The 19,761-nt window shown below is 39.1% G+C and overlaps 1 long non-coding RNA gene across 2 annotated transcripts in view; it reads right to left on the bottom strand.

Moving 5' to 3' along the window:
* LOC118009313 overlaps positions 1-19,761 on the bottom strand; it is a 203,435-nt gene that overhangs the window by 7,607 nt on the left and 176,067 nt on the right. The window contains exon 9 of one of the 2 annotated variants that reach the window (XR_004678879.1): positions 1,638-3,206. The exons of the other annotated variant lie outside the window; for it this stretch is intronic. This is a non-coding gene — a long non-coding RNA (uncharacterized LOC118009313). The remainder of the gene's footprint in view (positions 1-1,637; positions 3,207-19,761) is intronic. 2 annotated transcript variants of the gene reach the window in all.

Here is a 19,761-nt window from a genome sequence, read left to right as displayed (position 1 = left end):
TTGTGCTAAGCAATAGATGACATTCTCCCAAAGGAGACACAAACTCACCATACCTACAAAACCCACTTTCAGCGGTCATAGCTAACATATTAATATGATAATAATAAATATTTACTCAATATTTCTGACAAGACCTATGCAAAGTACTTTGCATCATTTGTATTTTCTCATGGTCCTAAGAGCCTGCTGAGTTCAGTGCTATTATCATCAGATCCCTACTTTACAGATGAGGAACCTGAGTCTCAGAGTGGTTACGTGAATTATCTAAGATTAAGTGGCTATTAACAGGTAGAATAGGGACTCTAAACCTATGCTCCCGATCATGTATTATAATCCCCTGCTGAATACTATACCGAGCATTATGTGCCTCCTTCATGAATTCAGTGTAAATTCAGCAAGCACATATTAAGGATTTAGAATTCACATTGTTAGTGGAAATGCCTCTGTTTCAGGGCAGAGAGGGCAAGACATGGTCTCTAAGACGCCCAAGACATGGTCTCTAAGACGCCAGTAACACACAAGGCTTGATGCTAAAACTCAAAGTGCTCCCAGAGCACCAGCAGGGCACATGGTTTGGTGAAACAAAGAGGGCCCTGCCCTGGAGAAGGCTACATTCATTTGTGCCACATGCCCCCAACTTCTGGCCATATTCACAATATTTGCTATCTCCATGTGTCACTTGTACTGTTATTTATTTAATATTTATCTTTAAATAGACCCACTTGATACCACCATCCCAGTGAATGGAGGGGGAAAAGGTGGATTTAATTATTGCCATTAAAATAAATATAGCTCTATTAAAAGGTAAAGATTCACCTGTGTACTAAGTTCATCTCAAGTGCAACTTTTGGAAGGACTACTTGCCCTCAGTCTACTTTTGGTTTCCTCTTTCTCACCCCAACTCTGGGAAAATGCTCTAGGTTTTTCTCATTTTTCTCTACCCTCCAGGCACCTGCCACCCCACTGCACACATCAGTGAGTCTCCAAACCCCATTAACTCAGGGCCTTCATGGGTAACTCACGAGATAGTCTGATAAAGTAACTCCTTGGAAGGTGTTCACAGAGTAATAGCCATCGATAATTAGGAATTTGCAATGATAAACATGAGACAAATGTGTAACATGGATTATGTTATTCAGTCTTCATAATAGTGTGATGAGGAAGATATTATTAACTTCTTTTTATATATGAAGAGACCAAACGCAGTCTGCATTCGGACTATGTGAAGGGAGGTCAAATGGTTTGCCTGATGTCCCATAACTAGTATGTTGCAGGCTCAAATGGTTTGCCCGATGTCCCATAGCTAGTATGTTGCAGGCCTGTGCACCTCCCAAATCTAAATACCCTTCCATACTAAGATGGTCAACTTTTCTATACTGCTGCTAATGGGAGCCCTACACTTAGGCCTGAGAAAGATCGCCCTCCCCATCCCACCCATCCACCACCCACTATCTTCCTCTGTGTTCATCTGCCACATGGTCACCACACACACATACACACATGCACGCACACACACACACACACTTCAAACTTCCCATTGTCTACTGGATATGGGGTAAAGTGCAGACCTCTTATAGCATTCAAGGCTCATCACAATCTGGCCACGACTTGGCTTGCCTGAGCCCCTTCCCTCTCACCTCACAGCCATATTGGAGCTCAGCCTTCTTCGGCAGTCTGCGTTCCCTTGCAGCTGTGCACAGATGTAGCCATGAGCACTGCAAGGGCAAAGCAGGGGCATGAGCTTGGAAATAGAGACCTGTTTGAATCCCCAAATTGGGCAAGCTATTTAACCTCCTCTGCTTTTTTACATAAAAAAGTGGTCATATGTCTCCCGTGTTAGAATTGGGCTAGATGATCTACCTAAAGCACGCCACCCAGTGCCTGGTACTTTACACGGCAACTGGCGCCTGCCAGGCCCTCAAACACAAGTCGCTATTATACCTGTGCCCATGTTGTTCCCTTGAAAACTGCCTGGAATTACTTTTTCCTCTCATCTTGGTAAGTGCATATCCATTCTTCAAACTCGAATATCACTTCCTTTGTGAAGGCTCTCCGGATTTCTTCAGGCAATGTTAACCCCTCCTTCCCCCACCATTCCCTAGCACTCAGCACCCACCTCAACTATAATATTTTCAATTGGCTTATAATCGTCTATCACTTGTTTCTCTCTTCCATTAGATCATGAGTTCTTCAGGAGCCTATATATCTACCAAGTGCAATACTCAGCGCATAGTAAGCTGACAAATGTTTGTTGAACGACTTAATGTGTTTCTCCTTCCCAGACATCATTTGTATTTGAATAATACTATAAAATTAAACTGAAATTTTAGGTGCTGAAGCAGAAGCAGTGAGGTAGTGTGGATGAAAAGTGAGATATTTCTCCAAAATCCCCAAACACATCTACTCTCTATGCATAAAGCCATTTCGGTTCCAGAATCATCGTCTGCAAATTATATTGGTCTTCCCTTAGAAGCATGAGGGAATTTTTGTGACAGGAAAAGATAATGCTTACAAAACCTTTTCATTGTAAACGTTGATTATTTATGAACTCTTATAGGAGAGGGGCCCTCTGGATGCTGGCACATGAGAGAAGCCATCCCCCCCAATTTATAATAAATGAATGTTGGAGTAAATCTCTTCATTAACCAGATAGAGAAAGGAATTCACGCTCCAAAGTAATCACTCATCTCTTCAGCCACAAAAGCCCCAAAGACTTCGCTTCCTGGACGTTGTGTCTAATGGCACAAACCTTTGTTGACCTGTTTAGCACAAGCAAGACTTCAGCAGGTAGATTCTACAAAGCTAGCAGCCCAACGCAAACACACAGCAACACTGCCTGGAAACCGGTGGGTGGCCTTGGCTGGTGAAAACCCGTCCTTCAAGCAACTGAGGCAGGAGCCCATTAAAGGTGTTAATTTTACATGATGTGGCACGGCAAGTTTATAAATAAATAACAAATGAACATTCCCCACGGTTGCTCTCCTCTGAATTTCTGTGTACCTGCTACAGGCCCGGCAACAGCAGGAGCTGCTCAGATGCCAGATCCGGAATTGCTCTTCAAAAAAAGTGAGGGGGAGGCATTTCTGTCACCGAGACTTGATAAGTTTTGACACTTACATCACTGGATCCAGACACCTTTAAAAAAAATAGCCAACTAATCCGTCCTCTGTGGTTGGATGTGCTCAATTTAAGATTATTACCATGAGCTACAAGAACAAAACACAGATGTTAGAGTTTCAGAAAAATGTACTGTGGGGGACTATTAGTAAAAAATACTGTTTAAGATATATAACATATGTAACTATTAAATACATAAAAATCCCATGTACCAAGAGGCAAAACATGATGAAAGTTGTTGAATATTTTAAGTACCTATATTGCTGCATAAAATGGTTCTGTGCAGTAGAATTTTCTACTGCAGGAGATTTATGAAATTTTGTCAAAGTGGTAGATCATGCTGAAGTCAGGGGAAATACTAGCACACTTTAGGTTGCTTTCTATTTTTAATTAAGTTTGAAACTGCATCTTTACACTTGTGAGTGTGCATATAAGTATATGTAAGTGCAGATGTGATTAACAATAATGCTGATCTATGCAAACATTCAAATTCACTCACAAAATGACCCCCTCCCATTACAGAGCAAATTACTTAATTGAGGCTGGGGCTGTGCAATCATAATGAACCGGAAGGAGAATGGTGAAATTTGACCAGCATGGTTCACCCTCGCTTATTTTAGCAGCTGAGGAGGCAGGAATTAAACGAGCCCTACAGGGTGCTGACCGGGATTTCCAAATGGAGATGAGCCATGAAGACTAAATGCTGTGTTACTTGTTGTGTTTACCATGTCGATAAAGATGAAGATTGACTGAGCTTGGGTGCTTGACTAAAGGCCATCTAATGCTTATTCGAAGGGAAAAGTTTCAAAGGTACCCTAGAGTATTAACTGCGATCCAAGTTATTCAGGGTCCAAAATACTAAGCCAGTATTAACAACGGTGGAGTCAAGGGCAAATAACCACGTCAGATGCACAGAAGTGAAAGTCTACAATGAAGAAAGCAGAGAAATAAAGAGAAACAGACACAATGCAAACAGTAAACTCTCTCTAGACATGACCCAATTCACCTTAAGCTCTCCTCCACCTCTACCCCACCTCCATTCCTCTGGATCAACCTCTTCTCTGAATTTCCAGTGCACCCGCAGTCCATACCGTATAACCTGGCATGTAATTATATACTCTTCTGTCCTGTTCATGTTGTTTAATATGTAATTGTTTTCATCCTAACTAGACTTAAATTCTATTTGGAGGTCAGGAACTACATCTCGTATATCTGCATTTTCCCCAGGGCCTAGCACAGCTTTATGCACATTAAAAGTTTCAGCAATTGCTCATTGGTTGAGTCAATATCAAGTCCTTTTTGCCCTCCAGCAAGTATTGATAGCAAGTACCATCCATTCTTCCTCCATCATACCGCATCTACACCTGTTCCAGTGTTCCTACAAGACACATAAACATATACACTAAAATATATGAGGGTATTTTTCTATTTATTATACATTTTATTCTATAACTTCTTTTTTACACAACCATACCTACAGATTTCAACTGCTTTCTAATAGTTGGGTAAAATTCCATCATGTAGTTGTATCACAATGTATCTAGTCATTTCCCCTGCTGCCATTTATTCCAATATTACAATAAATAAATTTATCCATGTCATTTTATACTTATGTTTTTATTTCTTTGTAGAGTCCTAGAGTAGGGCTGTGGAGTTAAAGGTTATTTTGCAAAATTGAATTACTAAATATACCTCCGGTTTACTTTTCCAAAATGTTTAGTAAGTCATTCTCCTACTATCTGCATATTTCAGTATCTACTTCCCCACACTCTTGACAGCACTGGGTATTATCAAACCTTTTTAATATTTACCAAGACAAAAGGGTTAGGATCAAGATTAGAGCAAAAATTGGTATCTCACACTTTTGTTTTGCATTTATCTGCGAGTGAAGGCAGGTCTCTTCATTGTCCATTTGCTTTTCTCCTTGTAAGAATTACCTTTCATAGTTTCTACTCATTATATTTAATATATGGGAGTTATCTGTATATTAGGGATATTTTTCATTAATAAATGATAAACATAATGTTCTCCCAGTAAGTCTTATATATTTTTTTAACTCCTGAAGGATAATGACCACATCTTAGAGCCTATCTCCCAATTCCTTCTTGCTAGCAACCAGGCATAGCATATAATAACATGTCCACTGAGAGGATTCAATAAATACCTTCAACAGCTTCAACCAATGTCAGTCAAAAGTGATTTGGTCATATGGTTAAACTGACTAGACAAATACTCATTGCAGAGTGGAGCATTCAGTATCCTAAAATGTCTCCTTGATCAAGAAAGGCATTTCCATTTTAGTCCGAACTTGGCCTCCAGGTTAATGCCTATCCTTAGCTCCAGCCTCACCCCTGCTTAGTTCCAACAGAGAAGACTTCATATAATGCTTTTGAGATCAAAGATAATTTGTGAAAATATAACTGTAGAGGATATGTGAGGGGAAAAAATTTGAGGAAAGGGATTAAAAGGGAGCTTTTGGTATGCACGCACGTATACACACACATAGCAGTGCAGACCAGTGTTTTAATTCTAGCACAAATCTACTCACTGTATGGTATGTAGGCCCTGTCTTTGCTTACACAACAAAGGGCAGAACATTAAGATGCACACAAATGAAGACACATTAGAAACATATGTAAATATAGCAAACATTTACACTGTGAATATCAAGAGGAAACATTTTTTTGTGCGGTGGTGGCAAGAAAAGTTACAAAATCTTCATTCTAGCAAAATTCATTACTATTTCAGGGATTTGGGGAACAATCTAGATTAAAGTATGATGTGAGGACTTTGTGTGAATGAGGTAGAAAAGTAAACCAGGAAACTTAGAATGTAAGTGTAGGAGATACTCCTTCATGTTTTGAAAAGAACCGGTTCATGGGTAATCCAGGGTGCTCTGAAGAAAGATTCTGAAGTTTGAGATGGGGCAGATAAGGCTTATGCGTCCATTCAAAGAGAATTAAGGTTTGAATCACCATTCTGGAGGCTTGGTCATTTTCATTCCCAGCTGATGGAGCCACCTGCAACTCTACCACCAATTCTCCCTCTGCTTGGATTTATAGGGACTCTGTGAGTCCTGCTACACAAAACCAGTATTTCAGTGAAGTAATTTGTTAATTGGATGTCACCGACTAATTGAGGTATTCCAAACGGAACACTCCCTTTAATTGATATAACTAAGTTATATGTGCAGAAAAGTGTTGAATTCTAGAATTCCATAGAACAGAATAATATATAGAAAATAAAAATCATTTTCAAGAAATGTTTAATGACACAGGGAAAATGCTCATGATAGGTGTACTGAAACAAGCAAGACATAAAACTGTATCTAGACACTGGCTTCATTTCAGTAAAGGACACACACATATATTTTGTATATAGAAGTGTAGATAAAAGATGGAAAGAAAATACCACAAAATGTCAACAGTGCTTATTTCAATGGGACTTTTCAGTGATTTTTATTTTCTTCTTTTTCTTTTTTTACTTTACAAATAATTTTAAGATGAGCATTGTTATTTTTAAATTATCAAAATCTATTTTAATATAAATATTCTTTTACAGTATTACATTTTTTTAGATTACTTTAAAATTTTTTTATTATGTTATGTTAATCACCATACATTACATCATTAGTTTTTGGGTTTTTTTGTTTGTTTGTTTTTAAAGGATTTTATTAATTTATTTGACAGAGACACAGCAGAAGAGGGAACCAAGCGGGGGAGTGAGAGAGGGAGAAGCAGGCTTCCTGCCAAGCAGGGAGCCCGATGCGGGGCTTGATCCCAGGATCCTGGGATCATGACCTGAGCCAAAGGCAGACACTTAACGACTGAGCCACCCAGGCGCCCCATATCATTAGTTTTTGATGTAGTGTTCCTTGATTCATTGTTGGCGTATAACTGATTTTGGGCTCAGATGATTCTCCATCATATTTTGCCCTTTTATTTTCCCTCAGCTAATTAATCTGAATTCAAAGTTCTCCTCATCCCACTTCCCATTCCTGCAGTTTCCATTTCTTCACAATCCTCTTAACCACCTTGGGAGGACTAAGCTATGGGGGGACGGGGAATGGCATGCCCACCAGTCTTTGCTTCCAACATTCCCACACTACCTCATATGTGGTAAAGATGAAAGAGGAGGAAAAGATTATGAAATTTGCTTTCGGATTCAAGTTTAACCATTATACATCTGTCTTTTCCCATGAGAAATTTTCATACGAGAAAGGAAGTTTACAAGATTTTTAAGCAATAACTCACAAACTTGGTTCTGACAGTTTGTGGTTTATCTATCTATCTATTCACTTATTTTTGAGAGAGAGAGAGTGCTACAAACTCAAGCATATTTCAAAATGCCCTTGTATGTCTTAATACAGTATTGAATAAAAAAGTGAACAAAGGCTTTAAGAAGAAATGTATGGAGGGATTTCTTCACCTGTAAAATTTGTGCTGTGTGGATAGATATTCTCCATGTGATTTTGTGGCACTTAATTTATTATTATTGTTATTATTTAGGTTATGGACAACACCGTGAAATTCACCTCCTTATAAAATTGGGTTCATGCACTAGTGTTTTTCCTTATTTGTCATACTTGCAACATGACACAAGAAAAATGGACAGATTATTGACTGTAGCTCCACCAACAGGAATATTGCATTTTTACATACACAGTTATGACTAAAAGTCACGAGTAGGAAGGAAAGGAAGGTGGGATAAAATTGTGGTTTCTTCTTCATCTACAACAACAACAAAAGGGTCTTGCCATCATATATTTTACTTATGTGGGGGAATTTTCAAACACATGAGAGCAAAGCTGCGTCTTCTTGGCTCTTTGTCAAAGGGTTATCAGCATGTGTGTGTTCTGAAATACTGGAATAGCTAATAAACAGTAGAACCAGAATATGAGCCAGGCATTCTGACTAGAGCTCTCACACTGAATCCTTACCTTGCAATGATGAGCTAACTCCCAATAATCTGTGACACTTTCTACAAGTATTTGCATAGAACGGGATCCTGTCTTAACCATAACAGCTGATTTTCGAATGGTGAAATTCCTGGCACCACTGGAGGTGTTGATCTCAAATTGGAGAAAGTTAGAAATAGATTCTTGCTTTTCTTTGCCTCCAACTTCTACATGTGGTGTGAACTGGGTTTGAATGAGAAAGGTGACAGGAAAAACAAAACAAAAAAAACAAATAAACAAACAAACAAAAAAAACAACTGAGAGTCAGGAGCCCTGCGTCTTGTCTTAGTTCTGCCCCCGGATAACTGACTGCTTTTGCACAATTCAGACTTCACACTTCATATTTCCATCAACAAAACGTCAGAACAAATGATTTCTTGTTTGATAAGTCTACAACTAGACCCCGATCTTCCCTGCCCTGTCTCCTTCCCTGCATCTCCACAGCGAATGGTGAGAACAAGTAACTGTGTGTGAGTGTGGGCACTTGAGTGTACATGTGCATCGTCCATAATTTATCCATGTGGTGTATGATCTGCTCTGAAGGATGGGAAAAGTTGAAGATAATTAGGTAAGTATTTATAAAATTGTGTCCAAGCTTTTTGGAAAGGTAAGAGAACTTTTATCCCCCTCCTGTTGCTAAAATTACAGAAGGAGATTCACTTCAAATCTGCTTTCGTCAATTTTATTTTGTCTTTTAATTTCTAATACCTACGACCTTCAATTGTATGTACCAGCACTAATTTGAGCACCAAAAGCAAGGACACAGGATTTCTGAATGATCTCATATCAGAGAAGCCTGATTACTTGTAACTCTGTACAGCTGCGGATATAAACACACCAACTGCTGGTCGGATTCAATCCTGCAAAAACTCCGCTGGTAAAATTGGCTTGATCTGCCTCTAGTTATACAAATCTGAGATGTGTCTTTCTTTTACCAAACCTTAAAAAATGCAGAATGAGACTTTGATTTAGAGAAACAGGACCACAAAGCACAAAGTTGCCTTGACCATAGTTTGTGCTCAATAAATATTTACCAATAAGTTATTTGATAGTGGATTTTGGGGCTGACTAGTCCTGATACTACTTTAAATCTCCACTCTGTGCATGTAGCTGTTAGACCATAAGAGCTACCATGAATTAAAGAGCAACACTTCAAAAAGGCAGGGTTGGCAAATGGCCGGGAGTCAAGCCATAGGTGGAAAATACAGGATAAAACCCTTGAAATCCAGCTCTCCCAAGAAGGCATGTTTGCTTTTTAGCTGACACAATATACCTCCACCCCAATGACATTTTCCCCCCATCGTGATAGCTAACATTTTTAATCTGTCTTTCACTATAAATTGCCTATATGTGTCTATTTAAGGCCACTTGACTTCATAGTCCATTCAAAATGCAATTTAAAGACACTCATCTAATCCATTTCTTCTAAACAATGAGCCTAGTTTGATTGTAGGAAAAGAAATATTGAAGAATCTTCTAGGGAAGCTTTGAACACTCCCAGGGAAAGGGCACTTTCAGGGAATGGGTAAGTACTTTGAAAACCCTAAGGAGCTTTGTAGCTAGGGATGACCTTACAACCCCTCAACAGCTTTTTGCAAACAAAATCTTTCAAGCTGCATCTAAAAGACTGGTGAGCAACAATTTGAAGAATGAGGTTTTCTTTTGTGTCCGATTACAGAGCTCAGCAGTTCTAACCTTTTTGTTCTATTATATTTCTGATCTAAATAAGGAATTATTTATTACCAGAAAATGGTGGTATTCAGATCATAAGCCTCCTCAGAGCCCCAACTTTGATCCTCAACCATATTCAGGGATTTAGGGAGGAGAAGTCTACTTATTTGGAGAGAATCCTAAAATCCACTCTGAGAAGCTTCTTCTCCAGACAGAAGGCACTCAGGGCTCTGGTCATTGAAAATGAACCTGTCTTTCAACTCCTTGATTTCAATTTGTTATCGTAATGCAATTTTCCCAGTACCTTGAAGTTTTAATTTCCCACGTATATGAAATTTCTTCTCCATGCCAAGAAGTAAATGAATTTATTAAAAGCTTAACTCAATGTGAATTTTTGACAAAATTACCAAGGGATTAGTTCTCATTCCTCCATTAACGTTTCCTGGTAATAATCGAGGGATATTCACGATACAACAGAGGACAGGCCCCTGGATATATACGTGTTACACAATGTTTTGCTCTGCCCCACGTGGAATTGGGGTGCCATTGCTAAAACTGAACCCTAAAGATGTTTAAAATCTTAAATAAAGTAGCTAGGAAAATTATCATTTAAAAGCAATATTTAATACTCTTTGATACTGTTTTGGGGGCAGACTGTTCCTTGAGTTCTGGGAAAATGATCCAAATTTTCAGCTTTTCAAACATAAAGCACGGACGCTCTTCTGAAATGGAGATACTTGAGACTAGCATCTACAAAGAGCTAAACTGCTCTGGGTGGTAATATAAAGCTGTCTCTTATAGAGACAGTGTTGGATCTTGGCAAGCTATATTCCCTTCAGAGAAATGTTCATTTTCTTAGTATGGACTGAGTTTCCCTGTGCCTGTTCTGGGAGTCTGGGAGGGACAGAAGTAAGATGGGAGAGGTGGGGAAGGAAGGGAAGAGGGAAGGAAGGCTGGGAGAAAATAAGTAGCTATTAGGCAACTTGTACCTGTGGGCCCGAGGCTGAAGAAGAAAACTCTTTTCAGGGGAAACTGTGAAACATGGGGAAATGTGGAAATGTTTTGAGTATCTGTATTGGGAAGCAGGGATGCAAAGTCATTATAATTTCCATATTAATGGAAATGTGACCTCATTTAAATATGCCCATACTTTATTCTCACCGGTTGGAAATTTAGACATACACAATACATACCAGAAGAATAAAAGATTCCCATGTTACAGATCTTTTTACCAAATTAATATTTGACCTGTTTTAGTGGAGGAGAAATATGGTAGTTTTATATTAACATGCTATAGGTAACATTTAGTCTGATATTTTAGTTGACTACATTAAGCAGATTTTTAAGTTGCACAGTATCTTCTAAAAATTGCTTGAGTGTCACCTGGGTGGCTCAGTCGGTTAAGCATCTGACTCTTGATTTTGGCTCAGGTCATGATCTCAGAGTTGTGAGATCAAGCCCTGTGTCCAACTCCATACTGGGCATAGAGCTTGCTTAAGATTCTCTCTCTTCCTCTCCCCCTGCCCCTCCCCACTCCTGCTCTAAAAAACAGAACAAAAAGCAAACAAACAAAAAAAAGCTTGAGTGGAGTTTCTTAATACATAATGATTATCGTATAATTTGTGATTTATTTATAAAAAAGGATATATTCTTATTGTAATGACTCAAGCTGTTCAATATGTATTTGTTGATTCACTGCTGTGTGTAGGAAACACCCCAGGTAAGTCCTGCCTTCTAGGGACCCATACTTTCTTTGACAGGTAGAAATGTGTACAGATAATGGCAAGACGGAATGCAAAACATTGCAGTTGAGATAATCACGTATGTTCAGAAAGTCCTGAAGAGGCTGATTTCACATGGCCCTGGTGTAATCGGGAGCTTGGGTGGGGATGGGGGATGGGGGGTGAGAGGTCAGGGAAGATTTCCAGAGGTGAGAATGGTGGAGTAGCATTAACAAGGACAAGAAGCAGGAGCAAGGTGTTCTAAGACAGAAAATCATGGTTGATGTGGGAGGTCGTAAATACGGAGGTACAAACTCTTAAGTACTTGGTTCAATGAGAGCATGCTATTTGAAGTGGGAGCCAGTGGATGAGGAGGTAAGCAGGCTGAGCAGAGGCCAGTATGTTTGAAAACTTGGATATAAAGATAAAATTTCTGCATAGCCAAGTAGATGCCACAAAGCCCAAAGCCAAATCTAAGATGGTTAATTTACTTCTGGTATAAAAAAAATGTCTAACACATTTTGTTACTCTTTTTTAAAATCTATGGGAGTTTAACTCAACGAGTAAGTTGTTATAGGTAGGAACCCTTATAGCAATGAAGAGATAACTTCTTGCTAACAAGGGGAGTAAGGAGAAGGATAAAAAGCAGACATAAGAACCTAAACACTCTGCAGTTTGGGTCACTGAGCATAATCTACTCCATAAATTGACAAGCTTTTTCTATAAAGGCCAGATAGTAAGTATTTTAGGCTTTGGAGGTTGTCTGGTGTCTGTCATAACTACTCAACTCTTCCATTGTAGCATAAAGCAGGCACACACTATACACACTGGATGGGCATGACCATGTTCCAATGGGGCTTTATTTACAGAGCAGATAGAGGGCCACATTGGCCCCTATCCTGGTCTAATGCCCCCTACAAGGGGTGCTGTATTAAAGCACAATACCATAATTGACATTTATAATTATGACCTTAATTCAGCAAGAAATATTTTTATTTTGTTTGGTGTTCTCCATTTAAGAAGTCAGGACAATTTGTAAAGCATATTACAATATGTCTATCTAGAATTAGAAAGAATTTTGGTACCTAAGGGATAAATATTAAGCAAATGAGAGAAAATAATCTAAAAAGAAAAGGATATTTCCCATATGTTCACATAGCTGAAGTTTTTACTCCTATAGATTTCTGCGCCAGCATGTATATAATGCTTACACATGTGGTCTAGACCTGCCTGTCCAACACGGTAGCCACCAGACACATGTGGCTACTGAGCACTTGAAATGTGGTTAGTATGACTGAGGACATGACTCTTTAGCTTTATTTATTTTTGAGTTAAATTTAAGTTTAAAAGCAGATACGCAGCTCAGTGCTTGGAAAACTTTAAAATATATTTGATACAACTTGGGTAAACTGTTTCAACATACCTTTTGGAAATCTAAATACAGATCAACTATTTTTCATGAACACTTAGCATCTGACTTGAGCTGTGGATTGCATTATATTTCTCTTGGACAAAATGACCAGTATGTCTATCTCTCTATTGTCTAGAATATCATATGAAGGAAGTCAACATTTTTCCACCTATATTTGAAGAGTCGAGAAAGATTAGACCACAGAGAGTTTGTGCCCCAGTGAGTTAATGGGAGAGAGGCAATTAAATCCATAGTTCTGTTATTTCAGTTCTTGGCTCATCCTATTGAACTGTGATGTCTTACAAACTCTTAATGGAATCAAATCCCCCCGAGATAGCTTTAAATCCACATTATTTGGCTAATGTGAATTTTGATGTTTGTGAATAGACCAGGAGCTGAAGTGATCAACTGTAAGCCCCAAGAGATAGGGCCCCTTGCCCTCCCCCAGGCTGCAAGACTGAAGGGCTGGCCCAGCAGCTGCAGTTCCACCAAACACACACATCCTGATGACTCTTTGAGTAGGAGCCAACAAAACCCAGATTTACTCTTTGTCTGCCACATAAGTTAAATGTATGGCAGTAGAAGTAAAACCAGACCCAGGTAAATGATTCACAGTTAAGTTTTCTTCTTCTTTGCCACTTCTCATTCAAACCCAATAACAACAAAGGTAAATCTCAAAGGCAAAAAAAAAAAAGAATGACTTATTTCTAACAATCTCCAATTTGAGATCTCAACAAGAACATTTTGGATAAGTTTACAACAATAATTATAATTGTTACCTATACTTCTTCCCTGCCCGAAGCCCAAAGAGTGATAATCAAAACATTAACAGGGTGTACACACTGAGCACCAACCTATCAGAATGAATGCTGGCTGGAGCTGGGAAGGAAGTTGCTGCAGCCACTTCATTCCAGATCCCCATTATTCCTTACCTCCTACCACGGTTGCTCTGTGTTCCTGGCCTGAAGTTCCAGATGACCTCTAGAGGGCTGCACTGAGCTTGCAGCCACTTTGACAAAGACTCTGGAATCCTTCCCAGCTCTCCCCAGATCTCCCTGCTTAGGGTACTGGAGCTGGCAGTCATTGCCCCAGACCAGCAGTTTCTGGCATGGGTCTTATACTGAACTGCTCATCACCCAGAACAACAGCACCGCCTCACAAACAACAGTACCACCCACCATGAGGCCTCTGCTGAAGACCCTGCCCCATCTCGCCCATTGAATTCCATCTTCCACCTTCACAGTAGCTGCAAATCTACCTTTGGATGCAGGACTTGACTACTCCATTGCTCCCATGGAGACCTGCTTCCCCCGCCCCAGCCATTTTACTCTCCATCCTCCCTACCCCCATAACCCTGTCAGGCCATATCTCAGCCTTCCTCCAAGATCTACAGTCCTCTCAATGTGTGAAGACTCCCTCTGTGCTCATGTACCTTTATTCTCATTTGCCTCTGGGACATAAATTGATGGATGTTTTATTTCATTTGGTGGTTATTTCTCACATGTTATGTTCCGTTTATATTTGTAACTTGACAAAGAGCTTAAAAAAAAAACTAATGTTAACTAACTGGAACTTAAGTAAAAACTTAAAAAAAAAAAACTAATTTTTTTTTCTAACCTAAGTATCCAGTAGACTGGATAAACAAAGACTGGATCATGATATATTCATTCCATGGATATTCCATGGAATAGACACTAAGAATAAATGAGCTACCATTACCTTCACCAACGTGGGTCAATTTCACAAACATCGTGATGAAGTATGGTTCCATTTACATGAAGTTCAAAAGCAGCCTACACTAATTTATGACTTTAGAAATCAGGGTAGTGGCTACGTCTGAGGAAGAGGAAGAGGAAAAGAATTTTAAGGTGGCTCAAGGGAGGATTCTGGAGGCTAGCAATATTCTATTTCTTGCCCTGGACAGTTATTACATGGAGGAGTTCACTTTATGACAGTTTATTGAACCATACACTTATGTTTTGTGCATCATATATGTGTGTTACACTCCAATTAAAATGTTGAGAATTTGTTTTCCAATAGACAGGAAATAAAAATAAAATAAATTATGTTCAGTATTCAGTGATGAAGGCTGTTTCTCAAGTGTGAAATAGGTAATGAGTACTTTTGATTTGAGAAACCTCATTGACATTTCTAATGGTGCCAGAAATTTCACCATTAGAAATCAGCCTTTGTAGTTAAGGCAGGATCCTGTTATACACAAATACTGGTGGAAAGTGTGTCACATGTTATTGGGGGTTAGCTCATCCTTATAATGTAGAGCTTCATGTGAGAGTTCTGGACTCAGAAGGTGCAGCTCCCATACTGTGTCTACCATTTACTCATACTTTTGTTCTATTAAAAAGCACTTCAAGACTTAGACTGAAGGCACCAACCATTTTATTTTCTCACAGATCGTGTGAGTCAAGATTTTTGGGAAGTGCTCATCTCAGTGATCCTTTTGCTCCATGTAGCATTGATTAAGATCACTCAGTGATTCTCAGCTGGCAGATGAACTGGTCTGGAGGGTTCAAGACAGTTTCATTCATAAGTTTGTTACTGGACATGAAATGACTCAAAGACTCAGACTGCCAACCAGAGCATCCACACATGACCTCTCTGTGAGTTTGGTTTCTTCACAGTATGGAAGCCTCAGGGTAATCAGACTTCTCACATGGCAGCTCAGGGCTCCAAGCATGAGCATTCCAGTGATCAAGGCAGAAGCCACATTGCCTTTTTTGTTCCAGATACAGAAGCCAAGTATTGAAACATCAGCCATACTCTGTTAGGTGAAGTGGTCTTAAGTAACCCAGATTCAAAGGAAAGAGACATAGGTCTGATTCTTTAATGGGAGAAGTCACAAGGTCACACTTTCAGAGAACATGCAGAATGAGAGATATTGGTGCAGAGATCTGTCGAAATAACCATCTACCATACTTGCTCTGTGACTTCAGGTAAATCTTTTAAACTCACGAAGATTGTTACTTCATTTGTAAAATGATGGTAATAATAATAGCCATCTCATGGGATTACTTTGAGGACAGATGAGAAAATACACATTAGGTGCTTAGCACAGTGCCAGGCTCATGGTAAGAGATCAGGATAAATTATTTATTTACCTCTATATTGAAGTAGCAGGAACTGAGTAAAGTCGAGGGGGACAGAGAGATGGCTCCAGAATAAAAGGCAGAGGGTAGACCTGGGCAGACAGGCAGAAAGGGAAGGAACAAGCAAGTTGCACAATAAGGGATGTTTTCAAAGAAGGCAATGTGGCTCAGAAAACAATGCTGGGCAAGAACAAAAAACAAACTTTCTCAGCTTCCCAATTTTTCCTAGGATTGCCTTGGTATTTTGTCAGGCAAGCAGTGGGAGATGACTTGTTTATAAAAGTCACTTTCATTAGAAACATCAGATTGTCTTCATTCTTGGGGTTGCCAAGGAAAAATAAAAGAGGGACCCTGCTTTTGACACATTCTGACACTGATAGGAAAGAGTAATCTTTCTTAAGTCTCTAAACAAATGAACACCAACCTTTCTGGGCCATGGTGGTGCCGTGGGACTTGCCACGGAAATGGAAGAATGTAACAAACTTTAAGTGAAATAAATGGATCTCTTCCAAACAACTCCCAGATGAGCCAGGTGAAGGGAATCTGTATTGCAGGATGTTTTATTAATACTTAATGGAAAGAGCCAAAAACCCTTTGCCACTTGGCAGTTGTGAAATAAGCCTCTTTAGCCAATGATAAGAACAGGAGGCTATGTAAATTAACTCTTTGCACAGAATTAATGTAAGATTTTCAATCATAGAACGGGCTTAGTAAGCATGGGGCATCAGTTGGCAACTAGTTAAATGGTGTTCTATGCCATTTTTTTTTAACTGAAAGAAACCAGAAATATATGAAAAACAGGGTAGATAACAAATGTTATTGCAAGTTCTCTACATAGATTTAAGGCCACCCTTTCAGTTTGTCAATCAAGAATACTTATCAAACACCCAGTGGATACTAAATTTGAGCTGTATGGAAGCCAAAGCTTCTACAGTCTCAGAATGAACATACAAATTTGAGGATGGCAAAGTCATGTTGATTGTGATTCTAAACGAAGGAGATGATTGCAACATTGGACTTTGAGCTTTCTATCAAACAAACAAAAATTTTTAAAAACTAAAATATTTTTAAAAACTAAAAGGCCTACCATGGGCACAGGCCTTGCTATGTACAGTGAGATATACAAAGTTGAGTAAGATCCAACTGCTATTGTCATACGTGTCATAATCTAGTGCAGGAGACAGGGGCAAACATCAATAACCCTTTTATGAAGCTCATAAAGATTGAATATCATAATAGAAATAAAAACATCATTCTTTGGGGATATTTGAAAGAGAGTGATTCATTCTAACAGGGGTATAGTGAACAGAGAAGGCTCATTAAATAAAGTGGAATTTGAGTGAGAGCCTTAAAAAGTAGGTAGTGCTTTGGAGCAATGTCTACGGTCTAAGATTATCCAAATAGAATGAGTAAATTTGGTGGGCTCTAGGAACCGGAAAATACAGAATATTCCAAGAAGAAGGAGCTGAATGTACTGTGAGATCCTTTTGTTTATTTTCAACAACTTGCTGGCACATGGTAGAAGCTCAAGAAAGGTTAAGTAAATGAATAAAGCATTGGGGGATAGATATAGAATTAAAAGGCTAAATAAAGGGGAAAAACACAAGAAAAGAAAAAAGAAAGAAAAGAGAAAAAAAAGAAATATTTGCATGTCCAGTCCAAAAGTTCAGACCTTCTTTCCTATGTAATGACATGACAGATTGATGCCATAGGACAACCCAACCATATGGGTTAATGATGAGAATGAGAATAAGAGGGGATAGTGGCAAACATGAACTTCTCTTCTGTTTATTTCCCACCAACTCTCATGAGTTACAGATGGGGTGCTTGCCTAATTCGTTAAATTATAAGAATGGTGTGGCAGACTGAGAGCTAAGTTATCATGATTTTACTTCCAACTCTGTAGTTAGTCTTTCTCCACAATATTTTCAAAATTCTCAGGACCTGATCTAATCCATCTTTAAAATGAGATAACTGTGGGGCGCCTGGGTGGCTCAGTCTTTAAGCGTCTGCCTTCGGCTCAAGTCATGATCTCAGGCTCCTGGGATTGAGCCCCACATCGGGCTCCCTGCTTGGTGGGAAGCCTGCTTCTCCTTCTCCCACTCCCCCTGCTTGTGTTCCTGCTCTCACTGTCTCACTCTCTCTCAAATAAATAAAATATTTAAAAAAAAATACTTTTGTATTTTAAGATCTTTGTTTTAAAAAGCAACAGAATAGTCAGTATACTCTTCTTAATTAAAAAACATTCAGGTTCATTGAAGAGGACTTGGGTTATTCGAGGTTTAATTTACATATAATAAAATTCACCCTTTTAAAATGTTCATTTGAGGGTGCCTAGGTGGCTCGGTTGGTTAAGCGTCTGCCTTCAGCTTGGGTCATGGTCCCGGGGTGCTGGGATCCAGCCCCGCATCGGGCTCCCTGCTCCACGGGAAGCCTGCTTCTCCCTCTCCCACTCCCCCTGCTTGTGTTCTCTCTCTCGCTGTGTCTCTCTCCATCAAATAAATAAATAAAATCTTAAAAAATAAATAAATAAAATAAAATGAGATAACTGTGGGAATAAAAGGCACAGCATAAGGAATATAGTCAATATTATTATAATAGTGTTGTATGATGACAGATGGTAGTACACTTGTGGTGAGCATAGCATAACATATAGATTTGTCAAATCACACCTGAAACTAATGTAACATTGTGTGTCAACTACAGTCAAATCAAAAAAAAATTAAAGAAAAATTTGATAACTGTGATCATGTTTTAAGCCTTGAAGATACAAGGGGAAAAAAAGAAACACTAGAACAAGATCAAGTCATTTGACTACGTAAGATATAAAAACTCTGGTACAAATAAAAAAAGGCTAAAAGAAAAATGCAATAAACATACAGTAAAAAAATAATTACAGTAAATAAGACAGATAAAATATATTTGCTATATAAAAATATTACTGGGTTTGGTAAGAAAAATACTAAGAAATCAATAGGTAAATGGTAAAAAGACTAAGTTAACTGTGAAATTACTCACATAAAAAGAAATAGAAAGCAAAACAGGAGGTATTCAACCTGGACAGTAAGAAAAATAATGCATGTTAAAATAGATGCCATTTTCTAGATGAAGAACAACTATGCTTTAACGTTAATAGCCAATTCTGCCAGGGTTGCAATAAAACATACATTTGTTACATTGTTGTGGAAGTACTATTAATTAGTGCAACTCTCGGAAATCTACTTGACAGGATGTACCAAGAGCCATAATAACCGTGAATCCCACTCGTGGGACTTGGCCTAGAGAAAAATCCAAAAGAAGGGAAATTCATAGATTTGAAGAAGTTATAATTATACTCGTAATTATAACAGCGAAAATCTGAGAAAGGCAAAGTAAATTTAACAAGCAGGTATTGAATGTCTACCCTGTGCTCTGTGGTAACAGCGAAGGAAACCAGGAGCGAACGGCTGCTGCCATCATAAGCTCAACCGCGGCAAAGCTTACTGAGCTTGCTCAAACATGAGAGTCGTTCAAAACGTTTACAAAGGGAGGCTACGAGGGCGCCTGGGTGGCTCAGTCGGTTAAGCGACTGCCTTCGGCTCAGGTCACGATCCTGGAGTCCCGGGATCCAGTCCCGCATCGGGCTCCCTGCTGGGCAGGGAGCCTGCTTCTCCCTCTGACCCTCCCCCCTCTCATGTGCTCTCTCTCTCTCATTCTCTCTGGCTCAAATAAATAAATAAAATCTTTAAAAAAAAAAAAAAAAGGGAGGCTACGAGGCTGCCGTGAGCCTGACCTCTTAAG

This window comes from Mirounga leonina, unplaced genomic scaffold (assembly GCF_011800145.1).
Source record: "Mirounga leonina isolate KUSES-001 unplaced genomic scaffold, KU_Mleo_1.0 Mir_127, whole genome shotgun sequence".
NCBI classification, from domain to species: Eukaryota; Metazoa; Chordata; class Mammalia; order Carnivora; family Phocidae; genus Mirounga; species Mirounga leonina.
The sequence above is the reverse complement of the archived record's forward strand: the minus strand, read 5'-3'. Positions and strand labels throughout refer to the sequence as shown.